The sequence below is a fragment of the Moschus berezovskii genome, chromosome 2 (assembly GCF_049115385.1).
Source record: "Moschus berezovskii isolate FMDL1 chromosome 2, NW_MosBer_1.0, whole genome shotgun sequence".
Taxonomy (NCBI): Eukaryota; Metazoa; Chordata; class Mammalia; order Artiodactyla; family Moschidae; genus Moschus; species Moschus berezovskii.
The window spans coordinates 47,785,946-47,808,539 of NC_142461.1; the positions used below are offsets into that span (position 1 = coordinate 47,785,946).

A 22,594-nucleotide genomic window follows, 5' to 3' on the forward strand; every position below is an offset into this window, starting at 1 on the left:
AGAATGGGCATTGGGTGGGCAATTAGTAGTCTCTACTGTGGCCTGTTTTGGTTGGGTTTTCCGTGCTTACTACAGAAAACAGATATCCTATATATGTAAAAGTGTTAGTTGCTCAATCATGTCTGACTCTTTGCGACCCTATGGACTGTACAGTCCATATTCCTCTGTCCGTGGAATTCTCCAGGCAAGAATACTGGAGTGGGTAGCCATTTCCTTCTCCAGGGGATCTTTCCAACCCAGGGATCGAACCTGGGTCTCCTGCACTGCAGACAAATTCTTGACCATCTGAGCTACCAGGAATCTGCAAATGAGAAATTAAGTAAAGACACCCGAGTGTTTGATTTACAAACTCTTTCGTTAGGGTAACCTGCTTTTCCTTTTACAGTAGATTCATTTGAAATAATTACTCAATTTTAAAATATGGTATCCACAATTAAAAATGCAGGATCAGCAAGCATGAGCAGCAGCCCAATTTTGCATATTCAGTGTAGATAGTGAAAAAATATTGCTAAAAATGTTAAATATCCTAATTTCTTCTAAATTATAGGGACAAATCATACTACATATTTATGAGTTCACTGTCTCAAGGGAGGAATTTTTCTGTTTCAGATTTGCCTTAGATTTCTATAGGTTAGGTTAGAAATGATAACAAACTTAGGAATCTCTGAATTGACATTTAGCTCTCATTTAGTTCTCAGGGCATAGCTTTAAAAACTAGAGAAGCAGCTGCTATTAAGAATTTTTTTCACTAGTCACAAAGACACATCATACATTAGATATAGAGCATGCCAAAATGAGATGGAAATTATTTAGTGTGGCACAAGAAAAGGAACATAAACAAGAAAACAGGGTTTGTTGCACCAAGAGAGATAAGAGCCGGATTGTTAACAGATACCCTGCCTTCAGTCTAGAGTCATGTAGGCAACAACAATCGGCCTTTGTAGATTATTTTCATATAATGTTAGAGCTGGAAGGAAGCTTGAAAACCACTGAATTCAACCCTCTCACTTTACAGAGGAGAAAAACGTGGACCTAAAAAAAAAAAACAAACAAAAACCTCTAAGGTTCTACAAGTTCATGACCGAGTCAGGTTTCTTTCCTAACTCGTGGCACAATATTCTTTCCAACTTCCATTCAGAAGTTAAAGAATTAGGAAGTCAGCCTGCCAGATATGTACTGTAATTTACCTCTATGTTTATTGTGAACTCATTCTGAAATTGTATGTTTACAGGTAGGAGGAACTGATTGTAACACCGTGACATCTACCCTTAGTGATTAATGAGAAAAAATGTACAACATCGTGCCTCACTGGGCTAAACCTGGCCAAGGATGGACAGAGCTCTCCTTGATATAAAGGAGGAGGCTGTCAGGGTTAATGGCTGGCGGGGCTTGTATTTTCTAGTGGAAGTGAATTCTTTGTCACTGTCCCTTCAACTGCTTCCCACCTACTGCTGACGTTCCCCCAAAACACTGAAGCAGTCGCGTTATGTGCTCTGTTATGTGACCCTCATCATACACAAGTTCTCCCCAAACACTCAAAACGAGGGTAATCAACATGTGATGGAAAAACTAGATCATCTGAAGGTCTCTCTCTCCAAAGTATCAGAGGACAGGTTCAAGGACAGTCTTTCAGAGTGGGTTGGTTTGAATGTACTATGAATAATAAGATGAATACTTATTCATACACCTTCATCATGTGGCAGCTTGTAATTAGCTCAGCAGTTTCTCTGAATCAAGGATAGACCTAGCATTTGGGAGTAGGAAGAAACCCCAGAGATAATCTAATAAGTTGAGTTCCTTCGTTTTGCAGAGATTAAGAAGAAAACTAATAAGCTCTGCTAAATCAAGTGTAGGAGAGAGCAGTTACTGGTCTCAAGTCATGGCATTTTCAGCTGAAGAATGTTTACAAATATATTCCACTGAAAAGTATCACGAGGTCTCTAGGATCCATCTGGATCATGTGGTTTGACTCATATATTTTCCTTTTTTCAATTAAAAATAAACTTTGTTGGTTCTTTCTTATTAGAAAAGCAAAAAAAGAAAAAGAAAAGCAATATATGTTTAGAGCAGGAAATTAAAGACAGAAGAACATTTGAAATGCTCATGGATCTTACTAGCCAGAGAATCACTTTTAAAACCCTCAAATATATTTCCAGATCATTTTCTAAGAATATATCCATATATTAGCAAAAATGTGATCATTCTGTGCATACTTGGAGGGATGTTTTTTAAGAATTTTTGCTTTTTTAATGGGGGCTTCCCTGGAAGCTCAGATGGTAAAAAATCTACCTGTAATGCAGGAGACCAGGGTTCGATCCCTGGGTCAGGAAAATCCCCTGGAGAAGGGAATGGCTTTTTTTAATAACAGGATTTCATCACTTAACAATATATGATGAACATCATTTCATTATCAATATTTATCTATATCATTAGAGTAGCTGACTATAGCATAATATATATACATATTAATATATACAACTAATCTGTCATTGTGGTACATCTAAACAATTTCCTATTTACCCTTTTATAAGCAATGATGTGATTAACACCTTTGTGGCCAAAACAGTTGCACGTATCTTTGATTATTTCCTTAGCATACACTTCTGGAAATAAAATTTGTTACAAAACAGTGAACACATTTTAAAAGATCTTTTAAAAATACATATTGCCTCTACAAAGGTCCATATAGTTAAAGCTATGGTTTTTCTAGTAGTCATGTATGGATATGAGAGGTGGACCATAAAGAAAGTTGAGCACCGAAGAATCGATGCTTTCAAACTGTGGTGTTGGAGAAAACTCTTGAGAGTCCCTTGGACAGCAAAGAGATCAAACCAGTCAATCCTAAAGGAAATCAACCATGAATATTCATTGGAAGGACTGATGCTAAAGCTGAAGCTCCAACACTCTGGCCACCTGATGTGAAGAGCTGACTCACTGGAAAAGACCCTGATGATGGGAAGGCAAAAGAAGGCAGTGGCAGAGGATGAGATGGTTAGATAACATCACCAACTCAATGGACATGAATTTGAGCAAACCCTGGGAGATATGAAGGACAGGGGAGCCTGGTGTGCTGCAGTCCATGGAGTTGCAAAGGGTCAGACATGACTTAGCAACTTGACAACAACAAAATTGCTTCTACAAATTGAGTCAACAGTTTAATTTACTTGAGTTACATGCATATCTAGTGTTCTGATCAGTTCAGCACTCCATGAAGAGAAATCTCATAGGTGTGGGCTGGTGAAGTGTAATAGATGTGCTTTTATCTATAATTCTGATGTTCATTACTGCAAATATCTTAATCAATTAGATAAGCTTTTCACTAGAAGCTCTCTATTTATACACTTGACTTATGCATTCCATTTCGACTTTTTCTTTGGAATTTGATGCTCCCGTGTTAAGTACTCTTTTTACACACCAATATTCTTAAAGAGATTCTAGATATTTAGTCTCTGACAACATTCTTGTAGGGCGCCGATTATATGTATCAGCTAGAAAATCTATCATCCAAGTTATGCTCCCAGTTAGATGCCAGAACCAGTTTGCAGTTTGACAGTTTAATGAAATGATAAAAATGACACCTGAAGTTCAGGCAAAATCAACAAGTATCTGCAAGACTAAAGAGAGGAAATAGAATGTGTTGTCAGACCATGTGTTGTACTTTAACTTTTTTATTTACTCATTTTTATTCCACCTGATTCCAAAAAAGGACTTAAGGCAGCTTTTCCTTTTAAATGTGTCTTCTAAATTGGACATTTCACATCACGAGGCTGCCAACTCCTTTCTTAACATAAGAATATTCTTCCATCATGACTACTTGCTATATTTGAAAACTGAATGGCAAGGATATTGTTCTTATCCAGAAAAAAGGAAAAAATAACTCATTATGATCATGACTCCTGTCTGGAAGCCTCTCCAAACAGCATGCCCTAGGTATAAAATGCCAGTCTCATAAAAAACCAGGAAGAACTCCATTTCTAGGATGCATGAAAGCTCCAACACATCACAGAAAGTCAGGCCTTTGGGTATTCACTTCTCCCAAGAGACTGTAAGAATGCAGATATCCAACACTGACTTGTGAGAACATTGTGAGACCCAAAAACAAAAACGAATAGGGGCCTGAGGGCAGGGAAAGCCAGCCAGGCATCATGGGGAGCGGGGAAGCCTCCATCTCCCCCAGACCAGTTGCAGGAAACCTCCATCTCCTGCTCAGTTTGTTCTTCTGAGTCTGCTCTTTCTGTTTCTTCCCAGGCCCTCCCACTCTTCCAGCACCACCGGTCAGACCTCTCAGGGGTCTGGCTTTGGTCTCCCGTCCTGTGTTTTGAAACATGGGGTTTTTATCACATGGTCTTTCTAAATCCTCCTCTTGAGACTCGATTTCCATCTGTCTTCCATCAGCTTAAACCTTGTCTGGTATCTCCCGTGTCAGGGCCGCGTGCTGAAAAGACACGGTCCCAGACCCCACACTATTTACTGAAGCACCCTTTATGACAAGTACTTGGTATGAGGTAAACAGAAGACTTGGAAGAAAATTAATTTTGCATGCTTTAGGAAAAAAGGGAGGGGTGTTAAGTGCTACATTAATGTTAAAGGGGTTAAAGGTAACAAATACTACTGAAAGTACTTGGCATATTAAAAGTATAACGCTGAGTTTGGCCTGTGCTCTAAATCAGTGGTCATCAATCTTTCCGGCACCAGTGACCAGTGACATGGAAGACAACTTCCCCACATATTGGTGAGAAGTGGGGGGTGGGTGGGATGGTTTGGGGATAATTCAAACACATTTACTGTAAACTTTATTTCTATTATTATTACATCAGCTCCACCTCAGATCTTCAGGCATTAGATCCTAGAGGTTGGGGACCCCTGCTCTAAACACTCCCAAATGCCACCATTTAGGAATACAAGGATCATTTTCATTGTGAGATCTAAGGTTTTCTGAAATTTCAAAAAAAAAAAAACCCTCAAGACAAACACTCAGCATTTTAATAGGACATCCAGGGAGCATGGACCAGATTCAAACACTAAAATCCACCTATTAGAAAATATCATATCGACAGTTAGCCCAAACTTAACCCTGAGGCTTTAGTGTTTCACAATCTACTGGGCCCTTTCAAATGATTATTTCATTTGCTCCTCCCCGCAATTTAGTAAGGCAGATGTCACTAGTCCCACTTCAGAGATAAGGCATCAGGCTCCCAGGGGTTACATGACGTACTTGTGGCACCTAGGCAGCCTGTTCAGTAGTTGAGAATGTGGGCACTGAGGCAGACCCCCCAGGTTCAAGTCCAGGTCCTGATCACTGTGAACTATGTGAACTCAGGCAACTAACTTACTTTCACTATGCTTCAACGTCTACATCCTAGAACACAGACAAATAACGATACTACCCACCTCACAGGGACGTTGTGAGGAATAGTTGAATTAGTATGTTAAAGAGGTGACAGAATTAGTCAGTCAGTCTGCAGGTGCTCGGCACACAGTTAGCACTTAAGAATTGTTCACAAGCCTCAATTCCCAGAGCTAAGGGTTTTAAGGCCAGATGAGGTATCCTTATCTTTAGCAATTACATTGCTTCTATGATTCATCATTTTATCAGTAGAGAAATTAGCAATTTCTCACCAAAGGAAAAGACATGCTAAATTAAGGCAACCTTGAACTGGATATGACTTGAAAAGGAAGGAAAGGGCAAAAGTTCAAGTGTGGCTTCTTAAAAGAACCCCATTTATTTTTGTTTCCAGAAAATTACTGTACGCCATTTAAGTATTTTCAGTCATTTCAGAGCACAATGAAAGGTCAAGTTAAATGGAAGTAATATTTGTGCATCCCATGGTGACTGTCCAGGAGTCTGCTTCCCATGGCCTGGCCCTGGGTGTGGACAATGAAGCACTTCTCTGGGCGGGCACCTCTCACCCCAGCACTCACTCCACTGGAGCTTGGGCAAGACAGGAGGACAAAGATGCAGCTGGCAACTGGAGTGCTAAGGAAAAGAGCAATCTCACTCAGGAAGCAGGCAGAGGAATAGCACCAGCACACACTTTCTCGCTTACAGCTTCTTACAGCTCTGAAGACCCCAAAGGAGGCTGAAGTGCAGAGAAGTGCTGCTGGGAGGACAGACAAAGTGACCAAGACATCCAAGACATGGGGGAAAAAACAACATATGGCTAGAATAGCCTGCTGAAGATGCCAAAGCAGCAGAGAGCATCCTGCAAGAGAAGGGCTGGAAACGTAGGATCAGAGGACCCTAAGGTGGGTCATACAAGGCCACGAATGAGTGACTTCTCAATCCTCTTCAGGGAGACTTCGAGTGGGACTGGGAGATGGCCATGGTGGGGCTCTCAGCCATCATCTGTAGAGTGCAGCTGTGATGCAGGTCGAGGTTTCTTCCTAGAAATCACACCACCTTTTAAACCATCATGTGAAACCTGCTCCTCCCGGCACAAGTGTAGTCTGGAGTGTTCAAAAGTCAAGTGCTATGTGAAGGAACCCAATTAAGAAACTCATGGAGTCTCTGACACAAGAGTTATGTGAAAAAGGGAATTTCACTTGAAACAGGAACATATTCAGCATTAAAACACAAGTTATGGACTGTCATTCAGCTCAGAAGTCCTGCATGTCACAAGTGTAAAAATAACGGTAACGTTCATATCGCACTTTAAAGTTGATAAAGAATTTTTTTATAGAAGTCTGTCCCACGTGGATGTTTTTCATACCCTAACAAGACATGTTCTTCATATTATTATGAGTCCCTAAGCATTGCTTTATACCACTGCAAATGCTTTTTTTTTCAATCTATAAATACTACACATAGAATTTTATCTAAAGTACTATACATAATGACTGGAGAAGGAAATGGTAACCATTCCAGTACTCTTGCTGGAAAATTTCATGGACACAGGAGCCTGGCAGGTTACAGTCCATGGAGTTGCAAAGAGTTGGACATGACTGAGCATGCACACATTCATTATACATAACAGGCAAATGGTGAGTTTTAGGTACTGAATCTATTCTAAAATATCTACTTTAGATACTTCCCAGAATGACTAATTAAATATAATTTACGTTAACTGAACTAGGTGTAAATATTGCAATACTCTGCACAGACCATTAAGCATATCTCATTAAGAAGTTTCTATATTTCCAAACCCTCAGATATTCTAAAGCGGTACTACAGATGAATAATTATTTTTAAAAAGAATGTGCTAAAGGATATCCCTCAAGGGTCTTTAAAAACAGCTCTTAATAGCATAAACAGGAAGCATGCCATAAGGTAATGAAGAATGGTGGAATAAAAATGATTGTGGCCTATTTCCATAAAGAAGCATGGAAAAAAAGAAAACAAGCTAAAATTACTTCCAGCTTGCCGAGTTAAAATGAACTGTTATGTCATTAGGCAAGTGTCTTATTTACTCTTTGCCCTATATACAATAATAACATGTGCTGTTGAGAGTCAAGAGTTCATATTAGCATTTTTTAATTTAGGAAAAAGAGGAAATTGTAAATCCTGAGGAACGGTTTTCCGGTTAACACAGTTGAGCATGCCTGGAGGGTGATGTGTATTTTGTACCCAATCTTTATTAAACGTTCTGTCCTTGAGACACAAAGATAACACTTCTGACCCACAGTCATCAGAGCATTCACTTTGAGGTTCTTTCTCTCAGCTCTGACAATAAATTTGTGCTGATTTATCCTCTTTTGGTCATCTGGTTTCCTATGTTACTGACAGCGTACATTTGGGAGACAGCTGCCTGGCTCTGCAAGAGAAGTTGCAGCTTGGAGAAGGGAAGTGAAGCAGAGAGCTAACCCTTGACCTTGGCACTGGGTGCTTGCCAACTGATGTGTTAAAAGCAAGATTCTATACAGTTGAAACTGATACCATCAGTATGGTAAGAACTCTGCAAACGTATTTACATTCAGAAAAGCTGCGATAGCTGGATATGCTAACTTCTAGGAGAAGGAAATGGCAACCCACTCCAGTGTTCTTGCCTGGAGAATCCCAGGGACGGGGGAGCCTGGTGGGCTTCTCTCTATGGGGTCACACAGAGTCGGACACGACTGAAGTGACTTAGCAGCAGCAGCAGCAGAGTCAGTTAAGCCTCCTGGAAGGTTGTATCAGTCCTTTCTGTATTCCTGAGTATTTGGGTTGTTCCAAGTGTTGGTTTATTCAAGCTCTTAATTCTCCATCATATTGGAAAATCACACTCTACTAAATTTAGATATTGAGTCCTTGATCAGAATTACTCTGGCCTAGAGTATGTGCATGCTAAGTCACTTCAGTTGTGTCTGGCTCTGTGTGATCCTATGGATTGCAGCCCACTAGAGAAGGCAATGGCAAGCCACTCCAGTACTCTTGCCTGGAAAATCCTATGGATGGAAGATCCTGGTAAGCTGCAGTCCATGGGGTCGCTAAGGGTCGGACATGACTGAGTGACTTCACTTTCACTTTTTACTTTCATACATTCGAGAAGGAAATGGCAACCCACTCCAGTGTTCTTGCCTGGAGAATCCCAGGGACGGGAGAGCCTGGTGGGCTTCCGTCTATGGGGTCACACAGAGTCAGACACGACCGAAGTGACTTAGCAGAAGCAGCAGCAGCAGACTCCTGTCCATGGGATTCTCCAGGGAAGAATACTAGAGTGGGTTTCCACGCCCTCCTCCAGGAGAGCTTACAAACCCAAGGATCAAACCTGCATCTCTTATGTCTCCTGCATTGGCAGGCGGATTCTTTGCCACTAGTGCCACCTGGGAAGCTCTGAGTATACCTGGCCCAATATCAGTATCAGTTCAGTATCAGATAGTCGCTCAGTCATGTCCGACTCTTTGCGACCACATGAACCGCAGCTCACCAGGCCTCCCTGTCCATCACCAACTCCTGGAGTTTACCCAAACTCATGTCCACTGAGTCGGTGATGCCATCTAACCATCTCATCCTCTACCGTCCCCTTCTCCTCCCGCCTTCAATCCTTCCCAACATCAGGGTCTTTCAAAATGAATCAGTTCTTTGCATCAGTTCAGTTCAGTCGCTCAGTCGTGTCCGACTCTCCGCGACCCCATGAATCACAGCACGCCAGGCCTCCCTGTCCATCACCAACTCCCGGAGTTCACTCAAACTCATGTCCACAGAATCGGTGATGCCATCCAGCCATCTCATTCTCCGTCGTCCCCTTCTCCTCCCGCCCCCAACCTTTCCCAGCATCAGAGTCTTTTCCAGTGAGTCAACTCGTCTCATGAGGTGGCCAAAGTATTGGAGTTTCAGCTTTAGCATCAGTCCCTCCAATGAACATCCAGGATTGATCTCCTTTAGAATGGACTGGTTGGATCTCCTTGCAGTATAAGGGACTCTCAAGAGTCTTCTCCAACACCACAGTTCAAAAGCATCGATTCTTCGGCGATCAGCTTTCTTCACAGTCCAACTCTCACATCCATACATGACCACGGGAAAAACCATTGCCTTGACTAGACGGACCTTGGTCGGCAAAGTAATGTCTCTGCTTTTTAATATACTATCAAGGTTGGTCATAACTTTCCTTCCAAGGAGCAAGCGTCTTTTAATTTCATGGCTGCAATCAGCATCTGCAGTGATTTTGGAGCCCAAAAAAACAAAGTCTGACACTGTTTCCACTGTTTTTCCATCTATTTCCCATGAAGTGATGGGACCAGATGCCATGATCTTTGTTTTCTGAATGTTGAGCTTCAAGCATCAGGTGGCCAAAATATTGGATTTTCAGCTTTAGCATCAGTCCTTCCAATGAACACCCAGGAGTGATCTGCTTTGGATCTCCTTGCAGTCCAAGGGACTCTCAAGAGTCTTCTCCAACACCACAGTTCAAAAGCATCAATTCTTCAGTGATCAGCTTTCTTCACAGTCCAACTCTCACATCCATACATGACCACGGGAAAAACCACAGCCTTGACTAGACGGACCTTGGTTGGCAAAGTAATGTCTCTGCTTTTTAATATGCTATCTAGGTTGGTCATAATTTCCTTCCAAGGAGTAAGCATCTTTTAATTTCATGGCTGCAATCAGCATCTGCAGTGATTTTGGAGCCCAAAAAAATAAAATCTGGCACTGTTTCCACTGTTTCCCCATCTATTTGCCATGAAGTGATGGGATCAGATGCCATGATCTTAGTTCTCTGAATGTTGAGCTTCAAGCCAATTTTTTCACTCTCCTCTTTCACTTTCATCAAGAGGCTTTTGAGTTCCTCTTCACTTTCTGCCATAAGGGTGGTGTCATCTGCATAGCTGAGGTTATTGATATTTCTCCCAGCAATCTTGATTCCAGCTTGTGCTTCTTCCAGCCCAGCGTTCCTCATGATGTACTCTGCATATAAGTTAAATAAGCAGGGTGACTGTATGCAACCTTGACATACTCCTTTTCCTATTTGGAACCAGTCTGTTGTTCCATGCCCAGTTCTGACTGTTGCTTCCTGACCTGCATACAGGTTTCTCAAGAGGCAGGTCAGGTGGTCTGGGATTCCCATCTCTTTCAGAATTTTCCATAGCTTATTGTGATCCACACAGTCAAAGGCTTTAGCATAGTCAATAAAGCAGAAATAGATGTTTTTCTGGAACTCTCTTGCTTTTTCCATGATCCAGCGGATGTTGGCAATTTGATCTCTGGTCCTCTGCCTTTTCTAAAACCAGCCTGAACATCTGGAAGTTCACGGTTCACGTATTACGGAAGCCTGGCTTGGAGAATTTTGAGCATGACTTTACTAGCGTGTGAGATGAGTGCAACTGTGCAGTAGTTTGAGCATTCTTTGGCATTGCCTTTCTTTGGGATTGGGATGAAAACTGACCTTTTCCAGTCCTGTGGCCACTGCTGAGTTTTCCAAATTTGCTGGAATATTGAGTGCACCACTTTCACAGCATCATCTTTTAGGATTTGAATACCTCAACTGGAATTCCATCACCTCCACTAGCTTCATTTATAGTGATACTTCCTAAGGTCCACTTGACTTCACTTTCAGGATGTCTGGCCCAATATACAAATCACCAATTTATAGATCATAGAGAGACCTGCCTGAATACCTTCCTTCATTCAACAAATACTAATTGAACATTTCTCATGTATCAAGTAGTAGGTCACAGCACTGGAAATACTAGTGAACAGAACTTACACTCAGCTGGTGGTCTATCATGGGGCTAGCTGAATATATCATGCACTATTTTGCTACATCTTTGAGTAGAACAGAGAGAAGAAGAAAAGAGAACCTCAGCTCATTAATCAGAGAGCAAGCTGAGAGGACAAAGCCACATCTCTTTTCACTTGTTGGCTTCCTCTCCCTAACTCTGTTACTCTAGGTGAGCAGCGCACACTTCTTAATTGGCTGCCAGAGCCCTCTTCAAGCTCTCTTTTCAGAAACCTCTGCAAAAGTCTTATAAACAATTCTGCTATTCCAGAAAATGTTAATGCTCAAGGTATTTCTTTGAAAGAAAAGGAAAATTCTTTTGAATTTTTTTTTCTCAGTAGCTAGGAATGCAATTAGGCCTATAATTGGCAACTCTGTCAGTTCTCAGAGCCAAGGGATCTCAGGGTTAGGAGAATAAAGCTACCAAGATGCTTTAGCTATTGACTGTGCTGGCCCCAAATTCAAGAGTTAAAGCCCGAGAACATTTTACCCTTTTAATTTCCCATATAAGTAACTTCCAAATACCAAAGCTTAGAGGACCTAGAATGCAAAATCCTTTCCATTACTTTATTGAAAAATTATGTATGCTGTGATTTATTGCTAATGCTGGACTTTCAAAGCGTTAGTCAGGACACCTGCAAACCTTTGGACAACAACTGCCAATACAAGTTTAGCATTTCATGGGTCAGCATTTAAAATCTGATGAATAATAAATCATCCTTATAAGCTAACCAGTGTGAGGCACTATTGAGAGCTGGTTTAAAAAGTATAACCACAGACTATGTTATAACTCAGCAAATTGGGAAAATGGAGACTGAGTAAAATAATGATTGTTTTTACTGCATCTCTTTCTTCAGTGGTACTCTTTCTCTAAGAAGGAACTTGTCTTTTGATTTAAAGAAATTTAACTGCGTGTTCAGTTCAGTTCAGTTCAGTTCAGTCGCTCAGTCGTGTCCGACTCTCCGCGACCCCATGAATCACAGCACGCCAGGCCTCCCTGTCCATCACCAACTCCCGGAGTTAACAACCTAAAATTTGGTCATTATATTAAGTCTGTATGCTTAAAAAACAAAGAATTTCTGCTCTCTTTATAGCTATATAGTGAATGTTCCTAAGAGGACAATATCCATTTAGGACTTGCCAGGGCAATATTTGATAGCAACAGTTAACTTGCTTTGGAAGATATACATTGATTTCTCAGGGATATAAACATTTTCATCTTTTCCATTATTGGAATATTGAACATATCTGCTTGAGCCCTGATAGAACAAATGGTAAGCATTGAATACCCTTTTGGTGTGAGGGTGTGAGACAGCTATTTATGTCTGTCTCGGAATGGCTGTGATATATTCAAATATACTTTGACAGGCTCACAAGATTAGTATGATGACTTGCCTGTGGTACACAGACTCTGTACCTCTCTTACCTTCTTTCCACATTCCATAAAATTTTAGGGCAAGTCAAGCTGTCAGTGAGAAGAGCATCAGCATTAGGAATGCTAAAATTGATTTAATGCCTTCTATCTAACAAGAGGTAAAGCAGTAGCTAAAGGTAGAAGTGGAGTCGAACCTTACAGAAGTGGCCTGGGCAAGAAGACCCCTTGGGACCTTCAGAGAATTTTCAGCATCTAATGAAAGTGATTTGAAGTCCAGTGTTCACCTCAAGAAACTTATGAAAAGCCCAGGCTCAATTAGGTGCATTAACATTTATTGAAAAAAACACTTGTATATACTTCCATACTTGTATTAATATTTCTTTGATTCTTTTTATTCAAATCCCTTAAAGAGAGTTGAATCATTAGCAATATGGAAACATTAATACTAATGGTAGGCAGAAGCTCACAGGGATGCCTGATTTTCTGAGAGGGCCCAGACATGCAGAGCCAGAGATCCCAGGAATCTCGTCCATCCTCTGTGACCCCGTCTCACCTGAGGCTGACTGGGCAAAAGGCGATTCATCAACCCAAGTTGGATAAATTAGATTTCCCCTTCATGGAGCCTCAGACTTGCAACCATGAACCCCAGGGGGCAGAAGTCACCGGCGATCCATCACACTGACAGCGCTGCCTTCGAGAAGAGGCCACAAAGTCCTATGCTAAGATGGCAAGGCCTTCCCTGGTGGTGGCCCTTGGTGCAGTGTGAAGATTCCACCATCCCTTCAGTTCTGTGAGTGCATGTGCATGCTCAGCGTCTGACTTTTTATGACCCTTTGGACCGTAGCTCACTGCCTCTGTCCATGGGATTTTTCAGGCAAGAATACTGGAGTGGGTCGTCATTTCCTCCTTCAGGGGATCTTCCCAACCCAGAGATGGAACCTGCGCCTCCTGTGTCTCCTGCACTGGCAGGCAGATTCTTTATCACTGCACTACCTAGGAAGTCCCTTCAATCCTATTAGTACCCCCAATAAAACAATTCAAAAATAAATATGTTTTGGTTTAAGCTAGCCAGTCAGTTTCTGTAGCTTCCAATAAAAAGAGCTCTGTAAGTTAAGGATGTCAGCACTTTAATAAGAAGTTGTAAATGTTGCTAAGTCGTGTCCGACTCTTTTGTGACCTCATGGACTGTAGCCTGCCAGGCTCTTCTGTCCACGGGATTTGGTAGGCAAGAATACTGGAGTGGGTTGCCATTTCCTTCTCCATTAATAAGAAGTTATGTTTTGTTAAAGCTGAAATAGTAGGGTGCGTGTATGCGCGCTAAGTTGCTTTAGTCGTGTCTGACTCTTTGCGACCCCTTGGACTGTAGCCCACCAAGCTCCTCTGTCCACGGGATTCTCCAGGCAAGAATACTGGAGTGGGTTGCCATGCCCTCCTCCAGGGGATCTTTCCTAACCAGGGATTGAACCCATGTCTCCTGCATCTCCTGCATTGGCAGGCAGGTTCTTTACCGTTAGCACTACCTGGAAAGCTGGAAATAGGACAGAACCATATTCCTTCTGTTTGAAGGAAACTCCATTTTAAAGAGGCTCTCATATGTGATCCCTGTGCAGGGTCAGGGAAGGGTTGCTATCACAACCCTTATGATAAAGAAAAGGCAAAGACAGCTCAGGGAGGGTCCTGCCTCTGTGCTGTGGCCTGGCTGCTGGTTACTGGCAGAACCAGGCTCAGAATCAGGTCTCCTGACTGCTGGTCAAGCTCCCTGTCCACTGCACTTTGGTGGGTATGCATAGATGTACTCATAAAGGAATCTTACAGGGAATAAAATAAAATAGAAAAACAGAGCCATTCTGAGTATATACCTCTTTTCATTTTCTCCTACATAACTGCAAGCCAAGGGCTTGGGGAAAGTCTTAGTAAAGTAAAATATATAAATGCTTGCCTTAGTGTTGATATTTACCAATAAAAAAATTAAGGCTAAGAAGTGCATCTTTTTGATATGGATAGCAAGTTTACTCTGTTCTACACATTTTAACAGTTGCCAAGGAGTAGCCTTTGAACTGCATGGCAATGAAGTCCAAGGTATTTTCATCCTAGATGTCGGAACAAAAAAGTTTCCTTGTTTGTTTACAATTCATATATATATGTTATTGTACTAACATGTTATATATCTTATAAAACATGATTAAAATAGAAAAGAATGACAGAATTAATGTACTATTTTGCTAACCATGATGTCTCAAAACAACATACTCAGGACAAGGTTCATGATTAACTAACCACAGTGGATGTAAATCTGTACATCTTTCAGATAATTTAGAATTTTGGTGGTCAGCTTCTTACCAGATCTGATTCGACTGATCATGGTCATTACCTCATACTGGGGCCAACAAAGTTCATGTTAAACTTTGCCATTTTCTTGCGTGCAACACTAAAATTATCTTCAATTTATGGGAATTTTTTGCAGACTTGATTTAAGACAGTTTGTGAGGGTTTATTAAACGTAAAACATTGAATTTGTAAATCCAGGTGACCAGGCATGATATATTCCATAAAATAACCAAGGCAGATGAGCCAGCGGGGAAGCCACTGTGAAAGGAGGTCTTACCTCCCTCCCTCCAGATGATACTAGAACATCTGACATGTGGACTCAGCGAGGATGCCAGTGTCAATATAGTTACCTGTTATCATAATGTTTCATGATAATGAGATGAAAGTAAACGCAAATTCTAATCAATTTCGTTCTCAACCAAATGGATCTTCTCAAGAGCTCCCTGGGGTGCATATTCTACTTTAGAGGCCACTTTGCCAGGCAGGGAGGCAGTAGTTTACTTCTAGAGCCACTTATAACCACAGGAATCTCTTGCCCTAAAACTACGCAGGACAAGGAAAAAACCAACCTGGGTTGGAGAGTTTATTCTGCCTTTTTAAAAAACTTTTAAAATTATGAACTCTAACCTACAACCAGAAAAGCAGATAAAACATTAATGTAATTAATCTAAATATAATTAACATTATATATATATATATATATATATATATAATACACTGTTTTACCCATGGAACTATGTGTGTATGCTCAGCCACTCAGATGTGTCTGACTCTTTGTGACCCTATGGACAATAGCCTGCCAGGGTCCTCTGTCCATGGACTTCTCCAGGTGAGGATACTGGAGTGGTTTGCCATTTCCTCCTCCAAGGGATCTTCCTGACCCAGGGATTGAACCCATGTCTCCTGTGTCTCCTACACTGTTAGGGAAATTCTTTACTACTGAGCCACTTCGGAAGCCCATACACCTACAAGCTCTAGTCAAAAACCAGAACATTGCCAGGACTCACAGGAGTCCCACAGCTCTTCTGTCTTCCTCAGCACACCCTCCTTTAGAAGGGATTTGATTAGCAGTAAATTCCCAGTCACTTTTGTCCATACCCCTTAGCAACAGAGTGTAGTTTTTGTCTGTTTTCACACTTTGCACAAATGAAATAAGATTGCTATGTATTCTGTATCTTCTTTCTTTCAACATTATGTCTTAGGATGTATCCCTGTTATTGTGTGTAGCTCCAAGTTTTTTTCGTTGCTATATAATATTCCACTCTATAGTTATAGAAATCATAACTTCTTATTATTACAGCACAGTTTATTCATCTGTTCTACAACTGATGGCTATTCCGTGTTTCTAAGTTGAGGTGAATCTAAGTAATGCTGCTAAGAACAACTGACACATCTCTGGATATATGTGAGTGCACATTCCTATAGCATATACACACAAGCGCACACCTGTGTGTGCATGAGAGTAGAACTGCTGGACCAACCTTAGTTTCCGGTGGTGGGGGGGGACTTAAGAAAGGTAATTCTAGTGAATCACCTGGCAATCAATTTTAAAATAAACTCTTATGTAGCCATGAGGAAAGCTCCTTAAATTACTAGATTTATCTTTCCCTAGACTTTTACTCCTGCACACTGATTAAATTTGAACATTTAATGCATTTAACTGTTAAAAAATAGTTTGAAAGTTTCCAATGAATTTACTGAAGTCAATTCCCCCACGCCTCCTCTCCCACCACATATATTTTTTACATATCATAATGGCATTTTTCATTTTAATGAGGACCAGTATTGTGCCTACTCAGCGAACAAAATGTTCGTTCAAATTTTAAAGCAATTTTACACCAAAAGGTTTCATATTGATCAAGCATGGAAAGCCAAAAATGTTAATCCTAAGCTAAACTGAGGTGTACAAATACAAACAACAGAGATTAATTCCAATCTCAGAGTCCCCAATGTATCATTACCATCATGAGTGATCCCCAAATGGATGACATAAATGGGACAAACTTGGATGACAATATTGTGGCACCAGCAAATCTGCTCATCAGTCTCCTACTGTCTTATCGACAATAAACATAATAAGTAGCATCTATCATAGTGCCAAGGACTGTCTGCATGTTAGTTCATACATGCAATGCCTTTTCAATCCTTAAAACAACCCTATGAGGTAGGTACTATTATTCCTCCCATTTACAAAAAGAAACTGAAATACAGGGACAGTAACTTGGCCCAGATCCCATGGCTGTAAATAGCTGAGCTGGGAATCAAAACCAGTTCCTGGTGCCTCAGTTCATATTCTACTGCCTGGCAACATGTTAGTTTCGTTATTGTCATTGTTATAATTTTGATAACAACAAGAACAATTCTTTAAGACCATAGCAAATGTGTGAACCATAGGGGGGAAAAATCTATGTATGCTTGTTTTTATTGGAAAATTTTGTGAAAATGATTATAACCAAGCAACTCTAATTCTGGGAGAACTAATTAAGAAATGAATTAAGGGATTCAATGGATACCCAAATTAGTCATTAGAGCTTGAAGATCTGGAGTTCTGGTCTAAATCCAGCTTTGGCACTTGCATCCAAAATAAACATGACCAGATAAGTACCACAGATCACAATTAAAATGGATTTATATGGCTTATGCATCCACATGGGAGAGGTCGCTTCCTAATTGAATTCGGACACCTCTTCAGTTACTGTGGGTTTCATTTGCCATCTCTCGTTCTTTTGTAACTGCCGGCAATAGGATTAGGCTGAGGGAGAAATCATTTCCATCAGTGATGTCTGCAGAATGAACATAAAAAGATAAAAGTAAAGCCTTTGAACTATAATTAGAAAATTCCTTAAGTGTGCTCATGTGACATGTTTCAGACTGTGACCAATTGGCAAGATGAGTTACAGAATGGACGTCCAATGTCACTGCTCTGGGATAAGCAGCCAGTAAAACTAGTGTTCCAACATGAGACTAGAGTGATCTTTTGCAGGCCAAAACATTCCTGCTTTCTACCTCTAATATAATTAGTGACAGACAGCTGGAGGCATCTCATTCTCCTGACAAAAATATGATCAGAATTGTTTTCAATTGGTACATCTTTCCATCAAGCTGCTTGTTGCCTTCAAGCAGAATAATCAGTTTCTGATTATTTGGTATGTTCCAAGAAAACAGGAATTGATTGTGCCCTTGCTTGTCTGATAGGGAGAAGGCTGCCCGAATTTACATAGTAACTCTTCAGTTGCCTAAGGGAAAGAAAAACTAAAGTGTGTGTGTGTGTGTGTGTGTGTGTGTGTGTCACAGAGAAGGAGAGGGAGAGAGAAAAATCAGTAGTTGTGTGTGTGTGTGTCACAGAGAAGGAGAGGGAGAGAGAAAAATCAGTAGTTTCCATAATAATCCCCTTTGTGTGTGTGTGTGTGTGTGTGTGTGTGTGTGTGTGACACAGAGAAGGAGAGGGAGAGAGAGAAAAATCAGTAGTTTCCATAATAATCCCCTTTGAACAACAATAAAGAAAATATTTTTATGGTGATTCAGATTTCAGATATGAGGAAGTAAAATATTCTATTCCATTCATGGAAAACAACCAACTCCCACCAATGTTAATGACTCTTTTCCAAAAAGTTACAGTCATCTTACTCCTGAAGTTTCAGCATTTTAGAAAAAGAATCAAGCTTAAATATTCATAGAAACATTCAGGTGCAATAAGACCTCTTTATTTTGGACTACTTCAATTTGGAATTTATAATCATTTGACCGGTTCTATCAGAGATGATCTTTTCACAATGAATGTGTGGCTTGCTAAGCAAATTACTTTAAATAAGCAAGACTGCTGATGGAGAAAATGAAAATATTTCAGGGAAAGTATGAGGAATAAAAAAAAAAAATGCTTTCCCCTCCAGAAAATACTTGTGATGAGCCTATTCAAATATCAATAACTAATAATTGCCACTGAATTGAATGTCAATCTTATGCAGTCCACTTTACACACATGAGCTAGAAAAATCCCAACAACTCTTGCAGAGATGGGTATAATTAGCTCCATATTAGAGAGGAGGAAACTGAGGCTCAGAGAGGCCGGGGACACGCAGAGACCCTACAGTTACTAGGCAGCAGAAGCAGGATGCAAAGCCAGGTTGTCAGGCTCCAAAGGCTGTGTCCTTCCACTCCAAGTCAACACTGAGTGAGCACTTAAGACTGCAAACCAGACTTCTAGATTCATGGAACCAAGCTTTTCAACAACACCAAACATGGTTATCCGTGCAAGGAGGGAAAACCAAGTAGTTTGGCTCCAGAGCCTGCCACTCTTAACCATAATTCCTTTCTACGACACAAGGATCTCTATAAAAGACTTTTCCCCCTGGTACTTTGAAGTATTTTACATGCATGAAACTACACTACAGAAAGGTTGAGGTAGGTGGAGAAGGTGCACACGGTGGGGTAGGAGTGCTTCTGGTCCTCTGTTGCTCTCCCCCACGCCCCACTTCCCACCCCAGCACTTGGCCCTTCAGTTTGTGAACCCATACATAAGCACTCTGGTGCTAGAACCCTGGAAGATTGACAGGCTATGACAAAACCCCTGGGAATCAGCGACAGGTGCAGAGGCAGCCGGCCATGTGGGCAGGAGGAGGACACAGTGAAGGGAGGGACCATCTCTGCTTACCTGGGAGTCCACGGAGATAGTCCTGAAAGGGGTCAGGGTCAGGAGTGCTCTGGGGAAGAAAAGAAATTTGGGAAGTCAGATCTCATGTTTCAAAGCCACACTGCTCATCTTCCTCACACTCACACCCAAGCTCAGGCTGCCTTCAGTTCAGTCCAGTCGCTCGGTCATGTCCGACTCTCCGCGGCCCCATGAATCACAGCCCGCCTTACCCGCGACCGAAAACTGTGTGGGTGGGGCGCTTCTCTATGCCTCAGACTACTCAACGGTAAAATGAAGGCTAATAATAGCAGCTTCCTCACAGAGATGTTGGGAAGACCGGATAGTATGTAATTTGTGCGATGAATTTACTACTCACAGCAGTGATATTTTAATAATAACAATAGCTAACATTTATTGTTCCAGGGCTTCCATGAGTTAAGTCTACAATACTCTCAAAGAAAGTGAAAGTGTCGGTCACTCATTGGTGTCTGACTCTTTGCCAACCTATGGACTGTAGCCTGCCAGTGCCCTCTGTGCATGGGATTCTCCAAGCAAGAATACTGGAGTAGGTTGCCATGCCCTCCTCTGAGATCTTCCCAGCCTAGGGATCAAACCTGGGTCTCCTGCAATGCAGGCAGATCCTTTACCTCTGAGCCACCAGGGAAGCCAATACTCTGAGATAATCACTTTTGCCGCGGGCATTGTGCAGATAAAGAAAATGAGGCACTGAAAGCTGAAAGCACCTGTCTCATAAAAATATACAGGGCAAGTGATGGAGCTGGGATTCTGTGACCATCTGACCACAGGGCCTGGACTCTAAACCACAGGGATATCCTGCCTCAGTTCAGTTCAGTTCAGTCGCTCAGTCGTGTCTGACTCTTTGCAACCCCACGAATCACAGCACGCCAGGCCTCCCTGTCCATCACCAACTTCCGGAGTTCACTCAAACTCATGTCCATCGAGTCGGTGATGCCATCCAGCCATCTCATTCTCTGTCGTCCCCTTCTCCTCCTGCCCGCAATCCCTCCCAGCATCAGAGTCTTTTCCAGTGAGTCAACTCGTCGCATGAGGTGGCCAAAGTATTGGAGTTTCAGCTTTAGCATCAGTCCTTCCAATGAACACCCAGGATTGATCTCCTTTAGAAAGGACTGGTTGGATCTCCTTGCAGTCCAAGGGACTCTCAAGAGTCTTCTCCAGCACCACAGTTCAAAAGCATCAATTCTTCGGCGATATCCTGCCTCATTTATCACAAATAGATGTTAGTTATTATTGTTTCTATGATAGTCTCCTTTCCAAAAGATAGCCTGTAATATCCATACAAGCCCAGCTTGTAACCACTTAGGCATTAGAGACAGCTGCTGGGCTGGTTAGTCAACCAGGCAAACACTCACTAAGTCCACAATCTCTTCAAGCCTTCCCTGAGAATCCCTCTGCATCCGTTGCTCTGTTAAGCTCTGCGTGGGGCTTCAAAAGCTCTGGTCACTGATCCTGCAAAGTCAGCTCAACCTCCCTGAAACAACCAGGGAAAGATGACAGGAACAAGAGCCAGGAAGGACGGGACAAGACCTCAGGACGCCGGATGCGGAGCCTGGCTTTGCGCCAACTCTTTGGGTGACCTTCTCCAAGTCAGCTGACTGCTCTGGGTTTCATCTTTAAATGAGAGGACTGACTGAGAGGCTCTTTTAAGCTCTGAGATTCTAATCCACAATTCTATTCTGACTCTTTCAATCGGACTAACTTTTCCTTCCAACAGTCCATTTCTGAGAGAATATATTGTAACCCTTCATTTTGCTAACACGCTGACTGAACACAATGCCAGACGCTGTGAATGTGCCCAGGATATCAACACAAGACAAAGCCTACACTTTGTGATGAGCTCTGAGAGCTTGATGAAGTCTCATCACAGGAAATCTTGGCAATCAGAAAACCAGGGATGAGTGCAGCCCTTAGGACAACTGCACATGCCAGGTGGGCCCCCATTTGGGGTGGGGCCTCAAAGAACTCTGAGCCCATCTTAGGACCCAGGGTCCTGGTGTCCCAGGTATCCAGCAATCTTGGAAGAGGGTGCTGTGCTAAGCCAATGGGGTAGATAAGAATGTGAAAAATAAGGCAGAAACCAGACAACAAGGGAGATGGCTTGAGTTGAGAGTTAGGTTTGTTTTCTGAAAGTAAGTGTTGTGTACAATAAACCAAAGAGATGAGAACTCAGCTGGCACTTGACTTTCTTCTTCAACTACTTGACTTTCTTCACTTTAATAAAGTATACCAATGGCCATTTCGATAGCAATCTTTTCTTTTAAGTATGTGTGTGTCTGTGCGCATGCGTGCCTGCTTCTTTGAGAAACATTTACTTTGACACAAGATGCTACCGACTTTATTTAAAGATCAGTTCATCACACTTAAGATATACTTGCTTTTACAGAAGCTCCTTGGAGGGAAATCATTCAGTGAGTATAACACTTCCATTAAAAAGAAATTGAGTTTAAAATGTGCTTTTTCAAACTTTTGACAAAAACAATTCTTTGATTTTCTTTACGTACCACAAAAGGCAAAGATTATTGTGTGGACTCTGTAATAAATAACATGAGTTGTCAAACGAGATAGTAAACATTTATAGATTTAATTTTTAATAAAGACTTTTAAATAAAACCCAAAATGTTCATCAATCTTTGACATGGGAGGAAGTAGCATTTTGGTAAACTCCACCTCTTACCACAACAGAAGTGGCAGAAGATGTTTATGGTTCTTAGAGAGGGTAATGATGGTATTCTTCACAGGATGGTCAAATATTTGCAGCATATAATTTTAGAAGGTACAGAAAGGTAGAACATAAAATGTATTATTCTGACAAGTATTTAGGGAATGGATACACTGTCTTTGCTATGTCTCTACCAAAGGACCCAGTGCATGGGAATCTACAGAGAATTTAGTACCTAAATTGGCTCTGAAAAAGGTTCTAAAAATGCTTCAAGCAATGGCAACATTGTTAGAGAACATGAATACACTTCAAGGATGACAACTCTGAGGAAAAATACTCTCTAAGATATATAAATTATAGCTTTCTTTAGCTTAAAAGAAAAATAAAATAAAATTTAGTACTGATTACCCTTGGGGTGAAAAATTAAGAGT

The 22,594-nt window shown here is 41.4% G+C and overlaps 1 protein-coding gene across 6 annotated transcripts in view; it reads right to left on the reverse strand.

The window, feature by feature from the left end:
* The window catches only part of SPATS2L (spermatogenesis associated serine rich 2 like), a 190,252-nt gene that overhangs the window by 144,125 nt on the left and 23,533 nt on the right, over window positions 1-22,594 (reverse strand). For all 6 annotated transcript variants that reach the window (XM_055398722.2, XM_055398721.2, XM_055398724.2 and 3 more), the window contains exon 2: window positions 19,487-19,535. The gene's annotated coding sequence lies outside the window, so the exon portion shown is untranslated. The remainder of the gene's footprint in view (window positions 1-19,486; window positions 19,536-22,594) is intronic.